General features: G+C 48.5%; 1 protein-coding gene across 1 annotated transcript in view; it reads left to right on the top strand.

Annotated features, from left to right (window-relative positions):
- LOC120997212 (centriole, cilia and spindle associated protein) overlaps nucleotides 1-20,192 on the top strand; it is an 87,174-nt gene that overhangs the window by 47,164 nt on the left and 19,818 nt on the right. The gene's annotated exons all lie outside the window — the stretch shown is intronic.

Below are 20,192 nucleotides of genomic sequence, written 5' to 3'. Positions count from 1 at the left end.
CCTCCTTTGCTGATCTAATTCAATTTTCTATCACATTATACCTTGCTTGTTTCCATGGTTATGGACACCCTGTAATCCATCAACAGTGGTCATGCTTGTACACTATAGAAAAAAGCACTGGCCTATTGTCCTCCTGTGGTCCCGACCAGCAGAGTGCAAATTCTTTTTATAATAGTGTGCAAGCATGACCGCCGCTACTGGATTGCAGGGTGGTCGTAACCATGGAAACGAGCAGTGTATAACGTGATAGATAAATTTATCTACTTCCGGTTCTGGTGCTGGAGTGTAAGGCGGTGTAGTGAGGAGCTCTGCTTCAACCTCTCCCCAGAACAGCACATAGCCGCATACAGAGCTGCGAGCTGGCACTGGCAATCGGTGGCTATACACCCCCTACACCCCCTCCTTACACTAGAAGTCCCTCCATGTAGAGATATCTGCTCAGGCACATCGGTAAGCCGGCGCACATGCAGGGCGGCCCATATGGAGGGGAAGGCAATATGGCGCTGGAAGAGCGCAAAATCCACGAAGATCATGAACAGCATGAAGACAGTGATAGTGATGCATGTGAGGCTGAAACTCACTCTCCGGACTTATTTGTGGGAGAGCAGTAACTGATATCTCCTGAATGCCTGGGGACCCTGCTTGATTATAAAAGATTAGCTATTGAAATAGCAAAACATCTTGCCCCAGACATCAAAGACTCTCTTATCACAGTGGTGTCAGCCTCACTTCAAGAAATACGCGCTGATATAGATTCTCACTCCTCTAGATTGGAAGAAATGGAACAAAGAATACTAGCTCTAGAGGAGGAAGCCACAGGGGCATATAATAAATTAAGTGGATCTCAAGAGAAAACACTATATTGTGCAATCGCATGGAAGACCTAGAAAACAGGTCACGCAGAAACAATCTGCGAATATTAGGGGTTTGTGAATCCATGAAACCTTCGCAATTACAGGAATTCTGCGAGGTAGAACTCCCAAAAGCCCTGGGTCTGGCAGGCCTTAAGAGAGTTGAAAGAGCCCACCGTGTAGGGCCTGTCCAGTCTGTAATATCAAAGCAGACAAATACGCAATCAGCGCAGGGGAATAGGCCCCGGCAAGTCATAGTCAAGTGCCTTGATTTTAACCATAAGGAAGAAATCTTGAGAGCATTCCGCTCAAGAAAATCCCCCGTGGAGGTACATGGGGAAAAGATGTTGATTTTTGCAGATTACTCCACAGAAGTGGCAAAGCGAAGAGGAGAATACAGCATGATATGCTCCACACTTTACGCAAAGAAGATAAAATTCCAACTACAGTATCCTGCGACACTGAGGATTCAAATAGCAGGTGAAGCTCCAAATCGTTTTAGTACGTCCATTCAGAGATTGCAGCTGCATGCTAATTGTGCAGCTGCAGAGCGGGGGACCTGCTGTCAGTGACAGCAGGGCAACCCAGAGAGAAGGCAGAGACAGTTCCCAGGTGTCCCTGCCTTCTAGATCGCTGTATACACATCGCTCAATGAGCGCTGTGCATACAGATCAGGAAGCGATATGCGTCATGTGAGCGCCGGGCCGGGAGAGTGCAGGAGCTATTTGGTCTACAACAGACCTCGATCAGCCCTGCACTGAGGCTGTACAGTGCTATATTCTGCTGTACAGTCTCTCTAGGAGGTGTATTTCTCCTGTAACTACTATGTCAGCCCCAGTTACAGGAGAAATCAATAGTGAAAAACAAAAAAATAAAGTTAAATGTCCCCCAGAGGTCTTGTATGTCCTTATGGGGGAGGCAAAGTGTAAAATAAAAAAGTGTTTCATAAAAAAAAAATATGATTAATAAAATGTTTTTTAAAAAAAATTGAAATATTTGATATTGTCACGTCTGTGACTGTTGGCTCTATAAATATATCACAAGATCCACCCCGTCCGATAAACACCATTAAAAATAAAAACTGTGTAAAAAAAGCCATTTTTGTCACCTTACATCACAAAAAGTGCAACAACAAGTGATCAAAAAGGTATATGTCCCACAAAATAGTACCAATAAAACAGTAACCTCATCCCGCAAAAAATGAGCCCCTACATAAGAAAATTGCTAAAAAAAAAAAAAAACTATACAGTGCTGCCCATAATTCTTCATACCCGAGGCAAATTTTGACTTAAAGTTACTTTTAATCAACTAGCAAGTAATTTTTTGACGAGAAATGACATAGGTGTCTCCCAAAAGATAATAAGACTATGTACAAGAGGCATTATTGTGGGGGAAAAAAACATTTCTCAGCTTTTATTTACATTTGAGCAAAAAGTGTCTAGTCCAAAATTATTCATACCCTTCTCAATAATCAATAGAAAAGCCTTTATTGGCTATCACAGCAATTAAACTCTTCCTATAATTGCAGACCAGCTTTTGCATGTCTCCACAGGTATTGCCTATTCATCTTTACCAATGAGCTCCAAATCTTTCAGGTTGGAGGGTCTTCTTGCCATCACCCTGATCTTTAGCTCCCTCCGCAGATTCTCAATTGGATTCAAGTCTGGACTCTGGCTGGGCTACTCCAAAACGTTAATGTTGTTGTCTGCTAACCATTTATTCACCACTTTTGCTGTGTGTTTTGGGTCAATGTCATGCTGAAATGTCCACTCGTGACCAAGTCCAAGTTTCTCTGCAGACTGCCTGATGTTTGCGTTGAGCATCCTCATGTATTGCTCTTTTTTCATGGTGCCGTTTACTGTGATTAGGTTCCCTGGTCCATTGGCTGAAAAACACCCCCAAAGCATTAGGTTCCTACCACCATGTTTGACAGTAGGGATGGTGTTCTTTGGGTTGAAGGCTTCTCCTTTTTTACGCCAAATGAAGGAAACATCTTTGTTTCATCTGACCATAACACAGAAGACCAGAAGTCGTCTTCTTTGTCCAGATGAGCTTTTACAAAGGCCAAGCAAGCTTTTGTGTGCCTTATCTGGAGAAGTGGCGTCCTCCTTGGTCTGCATTGTGCAGTGTCCGTTGGATTGTCTGCCTTGAGACATTGCCACCAGCAGAGCCCAGATTCACTAGGATGGCCTTGGTGGTGATCCTTGGATTCTTTTTCACCTCTCTAACTATCCTCCAGGCAGGGCCGGTGCTCTAATAAGGCAGACCAAGTGGCGGAAAAATGAAACTTTTTTTTTAAAATACCCCGTATTTTTCGCCCCAGGGTCTTATGGGGGTGAATACTAATGAAGCGCTTCCGGAGGCCTGGGAAGTGGTGAAGAATCTGTACTCACCGCTTCCTGGTCCTCCGCTCGGCTGTCTGCTCTGCAGGGCTGCGCACCATGTGACCTCACTGAGAGAAGAGAGAGAGCGCTGGTGGTGAGGAGCCGCGGCATCCAGGAGCAGGAGAGGTAAGTTATTTTATTTGTGCTGATGGCTGACCTGGGGGGGGGGGGGGGGGGGGGCATGATGGCTTACATGGGGGGGGGGGCATGATGGCTTACATGGGGGGGGGGCATGATGGCTTACATGGGGGGGGGGCATGATGGCTTACATGGGGGGGGGGCATGATGGCTTACATGGGGGGGGGGCATGATGGCTTACATGGGGGGGGGGCATGATGGCTTACATGGGGGGGGGGCATGATGGCTTACATGGGGGGGGGGCATGATGGCTTACATGGGGGGGGGGCATGATGGCTTACATGGGGGGGCGGCATGATGTTACATGGGGGGATGATGGCCGACATGGGGGGCATGGTGGCCGACATGGGGGGCATGGCGGCCGACATGGGGGGCATGGCGGCCGACATGGGGGCATGGCGGCTGACATGGCGGGCTTGGCGGCTGACATGGGGGGCTGATCTGAGGCATTGGGGGTCTGATTTGAGGTCTGATTAACATTGGGGATCTGATTGCTGGTCTGACCTGAGGTGCAATGGAAAATATTATTTTCCTATTATCCTCCTCTAAATTCTAGGTGCGTCTTATGGGCCAGTGTGTCTTAGAGGGCGAAAAATACAGTCCTTAAACCAGCGATTGTCTGAAGCAGAGAGAAGATACCAGGACCACACAGAGGAGAAGCCAGCTGCTGCAGACGGGACCAGGGCCAGGTGAGCTGTGAGGGGGGGGGGGGGGGGCGTCAAAATGTAGCTTCGCTTGTGTTGGCAAAAATTCTTGCACCGGCCCTGCCTCCTGGCCCGCACAGGTGTCACTTTCGGCTTCGGACCACATCCTCTGAAGTTTTCCACAGTGCGGAACATCTGATATTTTTTGCTCAAATGTAAATAAAAGCTGAGAAATGTTTTTCCACAATAATGCCTCTTGTACATCGTCTTATTATCTTTTGAATAAAAGTAACTTTAAGTCAAAATTTGCTAGGGGTATGAATAATTATGGACAGAACATGGAGACCTCATTTTGTTTCAAAAATGAAATAAATAAAAAAAAGTATACATATTAGGTATTGCCGCGTCCGTAACAACCTGCTCTATAAAAATATCACATGACCTAACCCCTCAGGTGAACACCGTAAAGAAAAAAAGTGGCAAAAAGCAATTTTTTGTCACCTAACATCACATAAAGTGCAACACCAAGCGATCAAAAAGGTGAATGCCTCCCCCCCACAATAATACCAATTAAACTATCACCTCATCCTGCAAAAAAATAAGACCCTAACTAAGACAATCAGTCAAACAAAAAATAAAAAAGCTATGGCTCTTAGACTATGGAGACACTAAAACATAATTTTTTGGTTTAAAAAAATGCTATTATTGTGTAAAACTTAGAGGACCTTTCATCTGTGCAAACATTGTAAGATCACTATCAGGCTATGTAGAGTGGCGCCCAGGGATCTCACTGCACTTACTATTATCCCGGGGCGCCGCTCCATTCTGGGATAAAAAAAAAAAACAGGCTGTGAGCTCTGCGCTACGATTGGACAGCACTACAGCCTGGGAGAAGGAGACGCCCAGGAGAAAAAGGGCAGGTTCCTCCCAGTGTTACCAAGTCAGCGAAAATACCGGGGAACATAGCTGGAGAATGGAGCAGCACCCCGGAAAAATAGTAAGTGCAGTGAGATCCCGGGGCACCGCTCTACACAGCCTGATAGTTATCTTACAATGTTTGGACCGATTAAAAAATAAGAAAAAGTATAAATATTAGGTGGTTTTTTAAAGATATTTATATGTGGTTAACAGTTGCATACAACATTCTGTTGTATGCAAGCAATCTGTACCTGATGAAGGGGGCCATTGTCCCCGAAACGCGTTATACCACTTGCTTAATACATTTTTGGAACTCTATCTGAAATATCGGATGGTCTTTCTTGCGCCACGGGATATCCTCTGCTGATCTACCTACCTTCTGAGGGACCCCAGGCATCCCTGATCAGAAGCACTTGCATCCTTGGCCACATACCATCCACATAAGAGGGGGATTCATACAACCCCAGATGAGCCTACACTAGAGTTGTGCCTAGGTTTTGCACAACTCCACAAGGTGAGCCTCCTCACTGGAGACATTTTGCATCTTAAACGTTACATTATTACCCTATTGTGAGCCTTTTTACTGTTTCCCAGCTAAACATCGCCTGTACAACCAATTAAAAAAATAAAATGACATTTACAAAATGATGCCAATATAAAGTACACATATGGGAAATGTTAAGTAATATTTTATGAGGTATCACTTTCTGTTTGTTTTAAAGGCAGAGAAATTGAAATTTAGAAAATTGTGAATTTTTCAAAATTTTTGGTAAATTTTTTTTTTTTTTTTTTTATAAATTAAGGTGAAATATATTGACTCAAATTTATGACCATCATGAAGTACAATGTGTCACGAGAAAACAGTTTCAGAATGGCTTGGATAAATAAAAGTGTTCCAAAGCTATTACCACATAAGTGACATGTCAGATTTGCAAAATTAGGCCTGGTCAGGAAGGGGGTAAACGTCCCGGTCTGAAAGTGGTTAAATCACACTTTTTTGTGCCTTTTATGCCCATTTTGTGCCTGTCATTTGTATTTTAATGCCGCTTTCAGCTGATTTACTTTAAGCGCAGCTCACTGCAACTTATTCTATTACTTGGATAAGGTGTCTTGAATAAAAAAAAATAATAATTACAAATGACGTGAATAAGGAACCGACTTCAGCCTCATGCAGAGAAAGTTGTTTCCCAAGGATAGCAGTGCTAGAAATTTTACTTATATGTGGAGTCAAGTCAAAAAATAAAAAATAATAATTAAACATAGTCCATGGGTGAACATTGCAACTGTATGGCATATGTCAAACAAGGGATGGATTAAATGCATCATAGGCACGGGGTGTGCCCCCTCCCTTCCGTGTGCTGCCCAATAGTTGTTTATTTCTGTATGAAGAGGCTTCATTACCACGTGATGTCACGTTCATTAGTCACATGGCCTAGGAGCAGTTCAGTCCCATCCAAGTAAATGGACAGCGCCGTGCTTGGTTTGCAGTGAGGAGTCCGCTGGACTGAAGCACCAGGGTCTCCTCAAACAGCTGATTGGCAGGGGTGCCAGATGTCGGAAACCTGCCAGATAGGGCTGAAACGATTACTCGGTTGAATTGAGTAATTCGACACAAAAAATCTTCAATGCAAATTTTTTCGTTCGTTTGTTTCATGTGACCACGGAGCGGGTGTGAAGTGCTTGCTACTACTCACCGCTCCGTGGTCACCCACCACCCCGTGCGTTTCACTGTCCCCCTGACACATCATCAGGACATAGTGCACGCATGCATGCACTATGACCCGACACTGTGTGACGTGAGGATGGCAGTGCAGCATGCGGAGAAGAAGACAGAGGAGTTGTGGAGCAGCGCCCCTACAGGAGAGGTAAGTATTAAAGAGCTGCTGGAGACTAGGAGCAGCGATGGTGGCACTGGGGGAGCTGAGGGCATGCTGGCATCGGAGGTGATGATGGCGCAGACAGGACTCATGGCATTGGGGACAGATGCCACAGAGGCCTGAGGGCTCATAGAGCTGATGGCACAGAGGATTGATGGCACTGGTGGATCTGATGGCACAGAGGATTGATGGCACTGGGGGGAGCTGATGGCACAGAGGGTTGATGGCACTGGGGGAGCTGATGGCACTGAGAGGGGGGCTGATGGCAGTGAGAGGGGGCTGATAGCACTGGGGGAGCTGATGGTACTGAGGGGGGGCTAATGGCATGGGGGGAGCTGATGGCACAGATGATTGATGGCATTGGGGGGAGCTGATAGCACTGAGCGGGGCTGATAGGAAAATTGGGGGTCAGTCAGCACATCCAGTGCGCAGGTGTGCGTTGCCATGGCTGAAAGCACAAAGGCAAAAACAAAAATATACAATGCAACAGCACTCTGCAAATCAAATAAAGTGCAATAATGCCAAAATAAGTGCCATACTGGCTACCATTACATTCAGGGAATGCAGGTTCCACATGCATGCCGAGCCCACATTATATTATTCCTCTTATGGTGCCAAAATGGCCTCCATTATATTCAGGGGATGCAGGCTCCTCATGCTTGCCGAACCCACACTATATAATACCTTGTGGAACCTGCATTCCCTGAATGTAATGGAGGCCAGTATGGCACCAGTTAATGTTTGTACAAAATGATTTGCCAAGCATCTCAAATTTATTAGCGTAGCATTTGCACCAGAATACTTTCTATTATTTTGGCATTATTGTACTTTATTTGGTTTGCAGAGTGCTGTTGCATTGTATTTATTTTATTTTTTTGACTGATTGGGGCTGATGGCACTGAGGGGGAGCTGATGACACTGAGGGGGAGCTGATGACACTGAGGGGGAGCTGATGACACTGAGGGGGAGCTGATGACACAGTGGAACTGATAAGCTGATAGCGGCAACCGGGGGGGGGGGGGATTTAAGCTGATGGCATGGGGGGTCTGATGAAGGCACGGGTGTCATGGTCTCTCCCGTGACAGAGGTCAGAAGATCTAAGAGACTGGTGGCACGTGATGCGATCTGACAGCTTCTTTGGTTTCACTTGTTTCTGTGTTGTTGATGGGTATGACCACACCTCTTGTCTCAGGTGTAGCTTAAGTGTCAACTCTGAGTTCCTGCTCGTCCGCTTACTTCTGAGTTAAGTGTCTTTTCCTTTTTCCTTGTTTGTTGTATTCCCCTTATCTTTTGGTATTAGGCCTGAGGGAGTCTCCTGTTCCTTAAGCTGGGAAGGAACAGGAATTTTGTCCTGACACTATTTTCAGGGCCATTTAGGGTCAGATAGGGTTCTAGGTTCCTGCTTATGAACATTCCTACCATCCAGGGCCGGTGCAAGGATTTTTGCCGCCCTAGGCAAGATAAAAATTGACGCCACCCCCCCTTATCAGATGATCTGCGCATATCATGTTCCACCCCTTTCTCAGCTTTTAAATTAAAAGAACTGCTATGTTTCCCTTAGGGTTAATCCAGCTTCTTGTAGCCGTCTCTTTTTGCGGATCGGAATTGCAGACCCATAAAGACCGCAATTCCGATTCTGAAAAAAATAGAACATGTCCTATTCTTGTCCGCAATAGTGTCGGCAATGTGCGGTCCGCAAAGTGCGGACCGCACATTAATAACTAAACAATTACACATATTGTATTGTCTACTTACCACCAGGACAATAAGATGATCTGGTCTCTGGCTGCAGTCTGGCTCTGGGGACTCCCTTGTCACTCATTATTTCCACACTAAGTGAGCACTTCCTGTCAGTCCGGCCGGGTACAGGAAACAAAAGCTCCTGTACCGCGGACCGAAAAGAGCTCGGCCACGCTACATTAACAGCAGCACAGAGCAGGCGCAGGCAGGATTCTTTAGAGCGGCAAGCGCTCAGCCTCAGCCGCTCAGGCGGCGCAGCATGAGGGGCGCCCCGAACTTATATAAGCAATTTTTTTTTTTTAACCACAACGGGCGCCCCCTGCTGCATGGCGCCCTAGGCGACTGCCTAAGTCGCCTTACTGGTGGTGCCGGCCCTGCTACCATCGAGATCTGTTCATACTGATAGTAGTCAGGGCTTGGTTTAGGGATTCACTAGGTGGTGACCTTTCCCTAGTTTCTAGGCCTAGTACCTTTTCCCTTTCCTCTTGTGTTTGGTGTGGAGTTTACTACCCACACTGCGCCGTGACAACGGGGTCTGATGATGGAACGGGGGGGGGGGGGGGTTCTGATGACATTTTATAAAGGAAAACATTCTTTTTTTTTAGTTTTTTCTTATTAGAGTACTCGATTAATCGTTGGATTACTAAAATAATCGATAGGTGAAGCCTTACTGCCAGTCTGATATTGATGACCCATCCTAAGGATAGGCTATCAATATGTAAATCCCCGAGAACCCCTTTACCTTATGTTATCTGTAGTGTTACATACGACTGAAGGTACTAATTAGTACAATAGCTGTACTCCGAGGGGCACATTTACTAACGTTTTTGCGCCTCTATTTAGTTTTAAAAAGTTTTAGACACAATTATATTTTTTAAATTTTTTTAGTCGCATTTACTACTGTTTTGCAGCCTTGTTCGCCTATTTAGATATATATTTTTTTAAGACTAATTCATAACGCCTCCACACTGGCACTGATAGGAGCTTGATCCCCCCTCCCAGGGACAGGAAACAACAGCGGAAGCCGAAATAAAAAGACACCTCCTCCTTCCTACTCCAGTTGTTGTTTCCTGTCCCTCAGGATGGGTGGAAGCCCTGCCAGTGCGCTGGCTGGAAGTTGTACACTCAGCCTAGGATTCTTCCCCTTCTTGGGAGGGCTGAGCAGGGGCCAGAGGCTCTGAGTGGAGCGTGGGCTCCCCTTCTTTGTCCCTCGGTGTAAGTCCCACGCTGGGCATCTCGGGCTGTTCCTACCCCTATGTAGAAGAAATCGACGCCATGCGCGTCTTTGCAGGTGGGATCCTCTGTGGGCAGGAGGATTCTAGAAGACATGCTGCATTGCCTTTTCCTCTGCCAGCAGTGGCTGACGTCATCGCGCAGATCGGCCGGCCGGGGAGTCAGCGTGGAGGCGGAGCCAGTGTATGCGGGTCACTGAGTTTTAAAATGGCTCTGCGATCCCAGAAATTTGACGATTGCTGGAGCATAACCAGGATGTCCTCCGCTGATGCCCCACGCAGATCTGATGATCCCTGCAAGGCCCTCAGCCCGGTAAGAGACCTCCTCCATTTAAGTTATTATGGGGTTGTCAAATGGATTTTTTTCCTATCTAGATTTCCAAAAGCACCACCTGGGTGCAAGTGATGGTACTCCCTTTGGGTCTAGTTTTTCGAATGTATGTACTGAGGAGCCAATGGGGTGAAGCTACCATCTGTGGGATTATGACTGAACGCTTCCAAGTCAGAATCCCCCCCCTAAACGTGACGATAGTTGTCGCAATAGTATTCCTGCTCAGTAGAGAGGAACCGCAGGTTCAGACATTTGTTGTATGTGCTTGTAAAAGCCGCTATGTCCATGCTGCACTAAAAGGGTGGTAGCGGAAGAGTCGCCATCATTCATGGAAAATCTTAGAACTAGAGATGTCGCAAACATAAAATTTTCCGTTCGCGAACGGCGAACACGTATTTCCGCAAATGTTCGCGAACGGGCGAACAGCCATAGACTTCAATAGCCAGGCGAGTTTTAAAACCCACAGGGACTCTTTCTGGTCACAATAGTGATGGAAAAGTTGTTTCAAGAAGACTAACACCTGGACTGTGGCATGCCGGAGGGGGATCTATGGCAAAACTCCCATGGAAAATTACGTAGTTGACGCAGAGTCAGGTTTTAATCCATAAAGGGCATAAATCACCTAACATTCCTAAATTGTTTGGAATAACGTGCTTTAAAACATCAGGTATGATGTTGTATCGATCAGGTAGTGTAAGGGTTACGCCCGCTTCACAGTGACAGACCAAACTATGACAGACCAAACTCCCCGTTTAACGCACCGCAAACAGTCCATTTGCACAACCACAAACTCCCCATTTGCACAAGGTTGGATACCAAGCTAGCCATGTCCCGTTCCTTGTCCTCACTGACGTCATTGAAGGTCTCTTCCTCCACCCAGCCACGTACAACACCAAGGGTCCCCGAAAGGTGACAACAAGCCCCCTGGGACGCCTGCTGTGGTTGGTCTTCCACCTCCTCAATGCCATCTTCCTCCTCTGACTCCTCTCTCTGCGTTGCCGCAGGTCCAGCAATCGACGACGACAAGGCTGCTTCTGGTGGTGATGGTGACCACAACTCTTCCTCTTCATGCTCATCTACGGCCTGATCCAACACTCTTCGCAGGGCAAGCTCCAGAAAAAACGCATATGGGATGAGGTCGATGATGTTGCCTTGGGTTTGACTGACCAGGTTTGTCACCTCCGCAAAAGGACGCATGAGCCTACAGCCATTGTACATGAGCGTTCAGTAACGCGGCCAAAAAATACCCAGCTCCGCAGAGGCTGTCCTCTTTTTTTTTAAATAAAAAAAATCTGTTCTTACCAGTTTAATCTCTGTTTTGTCCCCTATCAGGGGACGTGTATGGAATAGATTTTAGGAATCGGGAGATGGAAAAAGATGCTTGGTCGGTCCTCTTGCTTCCAATTTGGGGCACTGCGCGTGCGCCGTGCAATGTACTGTGCCACCCTATATGAGTGGTGTGTTAAGTAGTACTATTCTTATCAGTTTAATCCCTGTTACGTCCCCTATCAGTTGTGAATAGTTGACACACTCATGACATAAATTTTATGCCTCTATGCGTCAATCTTGGTGTAGTGATGACTGTGCTCATGCACATGTTTGGGAGATTGCAGGCGATGGCGGTTTTTCAAAGCCTATGGTCATGCTGAGGTAGTTTAGTGACAGTTAAGTGACCCAGAAAACAATGATTCTGCAGTGTGGGCCCATTGTTGGCCTAGTAGGCTTTAATGATCACCTTAGATGATCACAAAGAAAATTAATGTTTTTTCGATGCAAAATTATCCAGCCGATCGCTTTTGGTCTGTTCACAATGAAGCAACGACCTTATCATCTGTGGTGTGCCAACATTGCTATTGCCAACACACTCATAGAGGTGATCGCTTCATTGTGATACGCAAGCCCCTTCACCACAACAAGGAAACGATCACGAAGGGGAATTGACACATGCATGTGCCTTTTTTTTTGTTTTGCTTTTGCAGCCACAGTGCAGCACCAGAGGCCAGAAAATATAGGCATGTACACATGCCTGAAAAATTAGGTATTGTTGCAGCCGCTGCTGTTGCAGCTGCTGCTGTAGCAGCGGCCGGAAAAATTGATGTTTTCCAGGCAGAAAGTGTACTAAAACATTGCGGCTTGAACCCTAGTTGGTGGCGGAGAAGTCACGCAAGTCATCCGGCATGCAGAGATAAAATACATCAGCGTGTGGACCATTTTTAGCCCAAGGCATCTCATCTCATCAGGCCTTTTTTAGTCAAATGTATCACCCACTGTCAGTCCCTTCGGGATCCATGCCTCATTCATCTTAATAAAGGTGAGGTAATCTAGACTTTTTTGACCTAGGCGACTTCTGTTCTCAGTGACAATACCTCCTGCTGCACTGAAGGTCCTTTCTGACAGGACACTTGAAGTGGGGCAGGCCAGAAGTTCTATCGCAAATTGGGATAGCTCAGGCCACAGGTCAAGCCTGCACACCCAGTAGTCAAGGGGTTCATCGCTCCTCAGAGTGTCGATATCTGCAGTTAAGGCGAGGTAGTCTGCTACCTGTCGGTCGAGTAGTTCTCTAAGGGTGGACCCCGAAGGGTTGTGGTGATGCATAGGACTTAAAAAGCTCTGCATGTCCTCCATCAACAACACGTCTGTAAAGCGTCCTGTCCTTGCCGGCGTGGTCGTGGTAGGAGGAGGATTACTTTCACCTCTTCCCCTGTTAGATTCCCGTTGTGCTGTGACATCACCCTTATATGCTGTGTAAAGCATAATTTTCTAACTTGTTTTGGAACTGCTGCATCCTTTCCGACTTCCGGCAATTCGGTAACATTTCAGCCACTTTATGCTTATACCGGGGGTCTAGTAGCGTGGCCACCCAGTACAGGTCGTTCTCCTTCAGCCTTTTTATACGAGGGTCCCTCAACAAGCACGACAGCATGAAAGACCCCATTTGCACAAGGTTGGATGCTGAGCTACTCATGTCCCGTTCCTCGTCCTCACTGATCTCACTGAAGGTCTGTTCTTCCCCACAGCCACGTACAACACCACGGGTACCAGATAGGTGACAACGAGCACCCTGGGATGCCTGCTGTGGTTGGTCTTCCTCCTCCTCAAAGCCACATTCCTCCTCTGACTCCTCTTCTTCAGACTCCTCTTCCAGCGTTGCCGCAGGTCCAGCAAGCGATGCTGATAAGGCTGTTTCTGGTGGTGATGGTGACCACAACTCTTCCTCTTCCTGCTCATCTATGGCCTGATCCAGCACTCTTCCTCACGCTCCAGGAAGAAAACAAATGGGATGATGTCGCTGATGGTGCCTTCGGTGCGACTGACTAGGTTTGTCACCTCCTCAAAAGGACGCATGAGCCTACAGGCATTGCGCATGAGCGTCCAGTAACGTGGCAAAAAAATACCCAGCTCCGCAGAGGCTGTCCTAGCACCCCGGTCATACAAATACTCGTTGACGGCTTTTTCTTGTTGGAGCAGTCGGTCGAACATTAGGAGTGTTGAATTCCAACGTGTCGGGCTGTCGCAAATCAAACGCCTCCCTGGCATGTTGTTTCGCCGCTGAATATCTAAAAAGTGCGCCATGGCCGTGTAGGAACGCCTGAAATGGCCACACACCTTCCTGGCCTGCTTGAGGACGTCCTGTAAGCCTGGGTACTTATGCACAAAGCGTTGTACGATCAGATTCAACACATGTGCCATGCACGGCACATGTGTCAACTTGCCCAAATTCAATGCTGCCAACAAATTGCTTCCGTTGTCACACACCACTGATCCACCTGTGCGTTCAGGGCGGACAGGAGTGCTGGTCAGGTGTGACACTCTGCTTTCAGGCAAGTCAACCCCAAGACGGCGTGACACTTTCGTATTCGGGATGTGGAATAGCCCCTGGGGAGCTGGGGGGGTGCAGTTGATGTGGAGCAAGACGCAGCAGCAGAAGAGGACACAGCCAAGGAGGTTAGCAAAGAGGATGGAGTAGGAGGAGTAAAGGAGGTAGCAGCAAGCCTGCCTGCAAGTCGTAGCGGTGTCACCAACTCCTCTGCAGAGCCACGCATTCCATGCTTGGCAGACGTCAGCAGGTTTACCCAATGCGCAGTCTACGTGATATACCTGCCCTGACCGTGCTTTGCAGACCAGGTATCAGTGGTCAGATGGACCCTTGCCCCTACACTGTGTGCCAGACATGCCATGACTTCCTTTTCCACAATAGAGTACAGGTTGGGGATTGCCTTTTGTGAAAAGAAATTTTGGCCGGGTACCTTCCACTGCGGTTTCCCAATAGCTACACATTTTTTGAAGGCCTCAGACTCCACCAGCTTGTATGGTAAAAGCTGGCGGGCTAAGAGTTCTGACAAGCCAGCTGTCAGACGCCGGGCAAGGGGGTGACTCTGTGACATTGGCTTCTTAATCTCAAACATTTCCTTGACAGACACCTGACTGTGGGCAGATGAGCAGGAACTGCTCAAGGTGAGAGGCGCAGTGGCGGATGGTTGAGAGGGGGCAAGGAGGACAGCAGTGGATGATGTGGCTGAAGATGCTGGACCAGGAGGAGGATGGTGGCTTTGTGTTTGTGTGCTGCTTGTACTCGTCATCATGTGTTGATCCCATAGGCGTTTGTGATGTGAGATCATGTGTGTTCGCAAAGCAGTTGTACCTAGATGGGTGTTGGACTTCCCACGACTCTGTTTCTTTTGGCACAGGTTGCAAATGGCATCGCTGTTATCAGAGGCAGACACACAAAAAACATGCCACACTGCTGAGCTTTGCAATGACGGCATTCTGATGGTGGCAACTTCATGCGTTGATTGGCGTGCTGTCTGGCTGACCCCGGGTGCCGATACATGCTGTCTGACTGTGCCACTAGCTCCTTGCGATGACCTCCCCCTGCTTCAAACTCGTCTCCTCCTCCTCCTCTCTGTATCCCCATCTGAACTTTCCCCCGGTTCTTCTTCTCTTCGAGCGGGCACCCACGTGACATCCACGGACACATAGTCATCATCAACCGCTTCACTTGTATCTGACAACTCAGCAAAGGAAGCAGCAGCGGGTACAACATCATCATCTTCACACCGTACGTCCATGTGTGTAATGCTGCCTGACTGAGACATATCCCTGTTATCTACATCCTCTGGCAATAATGGTTGCGCTTCACTCATTTCTTCCAATTGATGTGTAAATAACTCCTCTGACAGATCAAGTGAAGCAGCTGTGGTGCTAGTGTTAGTGGTGGCGGCAGGCGTGCGTGTGGTAACTTGAGAGGTGCCCGAAGCTGAGCTGGAGGAGGATGGTGCGTCAAGGTTCCGAGCGGAAGCTGTAGAAGATTGGGTGTCCTGTGTTAGCCAGTAAACTCTCAGAACTTTTCGAGTTCAGGGTACATGGCCTCTGAACACTGGGCATTATTCTAGGGCCAAAGGAAATCACAGCACCACGACCACGACGGCCCCTGCGGGGTGGCCTGCCTCTGCCTGTCATTTTTTTTCCGATTAGTTGTACTATGCGTGCAAGCTACTGTGACACCAGATATGAGTGGTGCAACTGGGCACTGGCAGTAGTGGGCACAGTACACGCTCTAGGCCTGACACACACGCTTGCAGGCAACTTCAATTAGATTACAGTGAAAAATGTGTTTTTTATTTTTTTAAATGCAAGCTACTGTGACACCAGATTTTAGAGGTGCAACTGGGCACTGGCAGTAGTGGGCACAGTACACGCTGTGGCGGGCCTGACACACACGCTGGCAGGCAACTGCAATTAGATTACAGAGGGGAAAAAAAGCAGACTGATGTACTAGCCCTAAAAAGGACTTTTTGGGGTGCTGTCAGGACGCTGTCCTTACAGCAGATCAGATGAGTCTTTGAGGACTGAAGTGGACACTGAATACACTGGCCTAACTATCGATTTCCCTATTAAATCAGCAGCAGCTGCACTGTCCCTCCTCTCACTAACACTGCAGCTTCCGAATGAATCTAAGATGGATGCTGTCCTTGCTTTCTGATAGGAGGTGGGAGGGTCTGGGAGGGAGGGTATGCTGCTGATTGGCTGGAATGTGTCTGCTGACTGTGAGGTACAGGGTCAAAGTTTGCTCAATGATGACGTATAGGGGCGGACCGAACATCGCATATGTTCGCCGGGAACTGTTCGCTGGCGAATAGTTCGGGATATCTCTACTTAGAAGCCGTATTACGGATGAGGTAAATTCGGCAATAGACCAATGTATGGCTCCCACCTCTCCCCATCCGTCTACTTCAAAATCGGTGGATCTGTCCCCAACTATGAAGTTAGATGTTTCAAGGATTGGGGGAAAAGAAAAAAATGAGTGTTCTCTATTCATGATAATATAAGAGACATTATTACAAAGGGGTGGAAAGACCCTGAAAAAAGACCCGTTATTTCAAAAGCCTTCAAATGTATATATCCATTGCAGGTTCAGAATGTGAAGCGGGGGAAAAAAATTCCAAAGTTTGATACCCCGGTAGACAGAATTTCAAAAAGTCCTCCCTCCCCCTTGAAGACCTGGGGTTTCTGAAGGACTCCATGGACAAAAAATGTGAAGGGCTCCTTAAAATATCTTGGGAGAGGGGTCGGCTATGTTAAGACCTGCTATTGCTGCCACCTGCACAGCTAGGTCCTTTTCCGTGTGGATTAACCAGATGGAAAACCATTTAGCAGCCGGTAACCCCAAGAAGAAATGATATACTCTTTCCCAGGGTTAAAACACGGATACCTCGGCAGGTTTGGTGAGGCTCTCAGCCAGGTCTACAGCTCTATCAAACGCAAACCAAAGAGTCATATAGTTAAGGTCCTGGTCGGATGATGCTGGCTCAAGGAGTTGCCTCTGTGCTATTCCCTGTGAGGGGGATAGACTCCTTGGGTCCGCATTGGATGATATTTTGAATAAGCATTGGAGATTAAAAAAAAATTGTTCCCAAGCTAGGTTCTAGCAGACCCAAAACAAAAAGGAGTCTTCAGGTAGATGGCAATTGTCTATAGGGTGGGGGAGGGGATTTTTATTCAATCCCGATTTTTTTCTTCCAAGATGTCCCAATGACGCCAAAAGTCTGATGAGGGGCAGGCTTTCAAAGTTTGACCATGCTTGGGATTCTATAGGAGTTTCCCCTGGGTCTTAAATCTAATCGGGTCAGGCCTTACTGCCTGTAAGATTCCTTATGCCACTATTAAGCAGGCCATATACATTAGATGTGTATCTGCTGAACCTACTCATTTTAGTAGAATCAGCCAAACATCTATGGAGATCTCCTGACTTTAATAAAGGATAATAAAAGATAAAGATCCAGCCAGTGGCGCACCTAGTGTGTTTGGTACCCGGGGCGGGTCCTTTATGTGGCACCCCCCCAATACTTGGCCACATACCTCTTACAGCAAGGGACATCTCCTGTCGTGTAGACCTTCTCTTTCCTCTTCTCCTCTGTTAGACCGCCATGACAAATTCTTTCAGCCGCATCTCGTCTCTACAGAGTTTGTAACACAGACACGTTAGATTTCTAAATTTTTCCATCAACCTCCTCATCCTGGTGTCCCCACAGTGTCATCCTGCTGCCACCACAAATACTGTGCCCGTTGTGCCCCCCCCCCCAATGCCCTAGGTACTATACGGCTGAAAAAATAGTGACCCCAGGAGACATAATTGGGGTCATTTATCAAACTGGTGTAAAGTAGAACTGGATTTACAAAAGAGCTGTCAAATTTGAAAGGTGGAATCTGATTGGCTGCTATGGGCAATTAAGCCAGTTCTACTTTTCACCAGTTTGATAAATTAACCCAAATGTCCCTATAGTGTCCACATCAGCTATAATGTCCCCTAGAGTGCCCCCAGTCCCCTAGAGTGCCCCCTATATTGTGCTCCAGGCAATAATCCCTGTATAGTGTCCCCAGAAATAATAGAATTGCCCCCACAGTGCGTCCCCAATAGCAACGCCCCCACTCTGCCCCATACAGTAATCACCCCCATATAGTAATTTCCCACACACTGCCCCGTGTAGTAATTTCCCCCACGCTGCCCCATGTAGTAATTTCCCCCACGCTGCCCCATGTAGTAATTTCCCCCACGCTGCCCCATGTAGTAATTTCCCCCACGCTGCCCCATGTAGTAATTTCCCCCACGCTGCCCCATGTAGTAATTTCCCCCACGCTGCCCCATGTAGTAATTTCCCCCACGCTGCCCCATGTAGTAATTTCCCCCACGCTGCCCCATGTAGTAATTTCCCCCACGCTGCCCCATGTAGTAATTTCCCCCACGCTGCCCCATGTAGTAATTTCCCCCACGCTGCCCCATGTAGTAATTTCCCCCACGCTGCCCCATGTAGTAATTTCCCCCACGCTGCCCCATGTAGTAATTTCCCCCACACTGCCCCATGTAGTAATTTCCCCCACGCTGCCCCATGTAGTAATTTCCCCCACGCTGCCCCATGTAGTAATTTCCCCCACGCTGCCCCATGTAGTAATTTCCCCCACGCTGCCCCATGTAGTAATTTCCCCCACGCTGCCCCATGTAGTAATTTCCCCCACGCTGCCCCATGTAGTAATTTCCCCCACGCTGCCCCATGTAGTAATTTCCCCCACGCTGCCCCATGTAGTAATTTCCCCCACGCTGCCCCATGTAGTAATTTGCCCCACACGGCCCCCATATAGTAATTTCCCCCACACGGCCCCCATATAGTAATTTCCCCCACACGGCCCCCATATAGTAATTTCCCCCACACGGCCCCCATATAGTAATTTCCCCCACACGGCCCCCATATAGTAATTTCCCCCACACGGCCCCCATATAGTAATTTCCCCCACACGGCCCCCATATAGTAATTTCCCCCACACGGCCCCATGTAGTAATTTCCCCCACGCTGCCCCATGTAGTAATTTCCCCCACACGGCCCCCATATAGTAATTTCCCCCACACGGCCCCCATATAGTAATTTCCCCCACACGGCCCCCATATAGTAATTTCCCCCACACGGCCCCCATATAGTAATTTCCCCCACACGGCCCCCATATAGTAATTTCCCCCACACGGCCCCCATATAGTAATTTCCCCCACACGGCCCCCATATAGTAATTTCCCCCACACGGCCCCCATATAGTAATTTCCCCCACACGGCCCCCATATAGTAATTTCCCCCACACGGCCCCCATATAGTAATTTCCCCCACACGGCCCCCATATAGTAATTTCCCCCACACGGCCCTTATACAGTAATTTCCCCCACACGGTCCCCATATAGTAATTTCCCCCACACGGTCCCCATATAGTAATTCCCCCCACTCGGTAGTGTCCCCCCACTCGGTAGTGTCCCCCCACTCGGTAGTGTCCCCCCACTCAGTAGTGTCCCCCCACTCAGTAGTGTCCCCCCACACAGTAGTGTCCCCCACACTGCCCCACACAGTAGTGTCCCCCACACTGCCCCACACAGTAGTGTCCCCCACACTGCCCCACACAGTAGTGTCCCCCACACTGCCCCACACAGTAGTGTCCCCCACACTGCCCCACACAGTAGTGTCTCCCACACTGCCCCACACAGTAGTGTCCCCCACACTGCCCCCACACAGTAGTGTGCCCCACACAGTAGTGTCCCCCACACTGCCCCCACACAGTAGTGTCCCCCACACTGCCCCCACACAGTAGTGTCCCCCACACTGCCCCCACACAGTAGTGTCCCCCACACTGCCCCCACACAGTAGTGTCCCCCACACTGCCCCCCACACAGTAGTGTCCCCCACACTGCCCCCACACAGTAGTGTCCCCCACACTGCCCCCACACAGTAGTGTCCCCCACACTGCCCCCACACTGCCCCCCACACAGTAGTGTCCCCCACACTGCCCCCACACAGTAGTGTCCCCCACACTGCCCCCACACAGTAGTGTCCCCCACACTGCCCCCACACAGTAGTGTCCCCCACACGGCCCCCACACAGTAGTGTCCCCCACACGGCCCCCACACAGTAGTGTCCCCCACACGGCCCCCACACAGTAGTGTCCCCCACACGGCCCCCACACAGTAGTGTCCCCCACACGGCCCCCACACAGTAGTGTCCCCCACACGGCCCCCACACAGTAGTGTCCCCCACACGGCCCCCA

This window comes from Bufo bufo, chromosome 4, assembly GCF_905171765.1.
Source record: "Bufo bufo chromosome 4, aBufBuf1.1, whole genome shotgun sequence".
Taxonomy (NCBI): Eukaryota; Metazoa; Chordata; class Amphibia; order Anura; family Bufonidae; genus Bufo; species Bufo bufo.
This window is presented reverse-complemented; position numbering and strand designations above follow the sequence as displayed.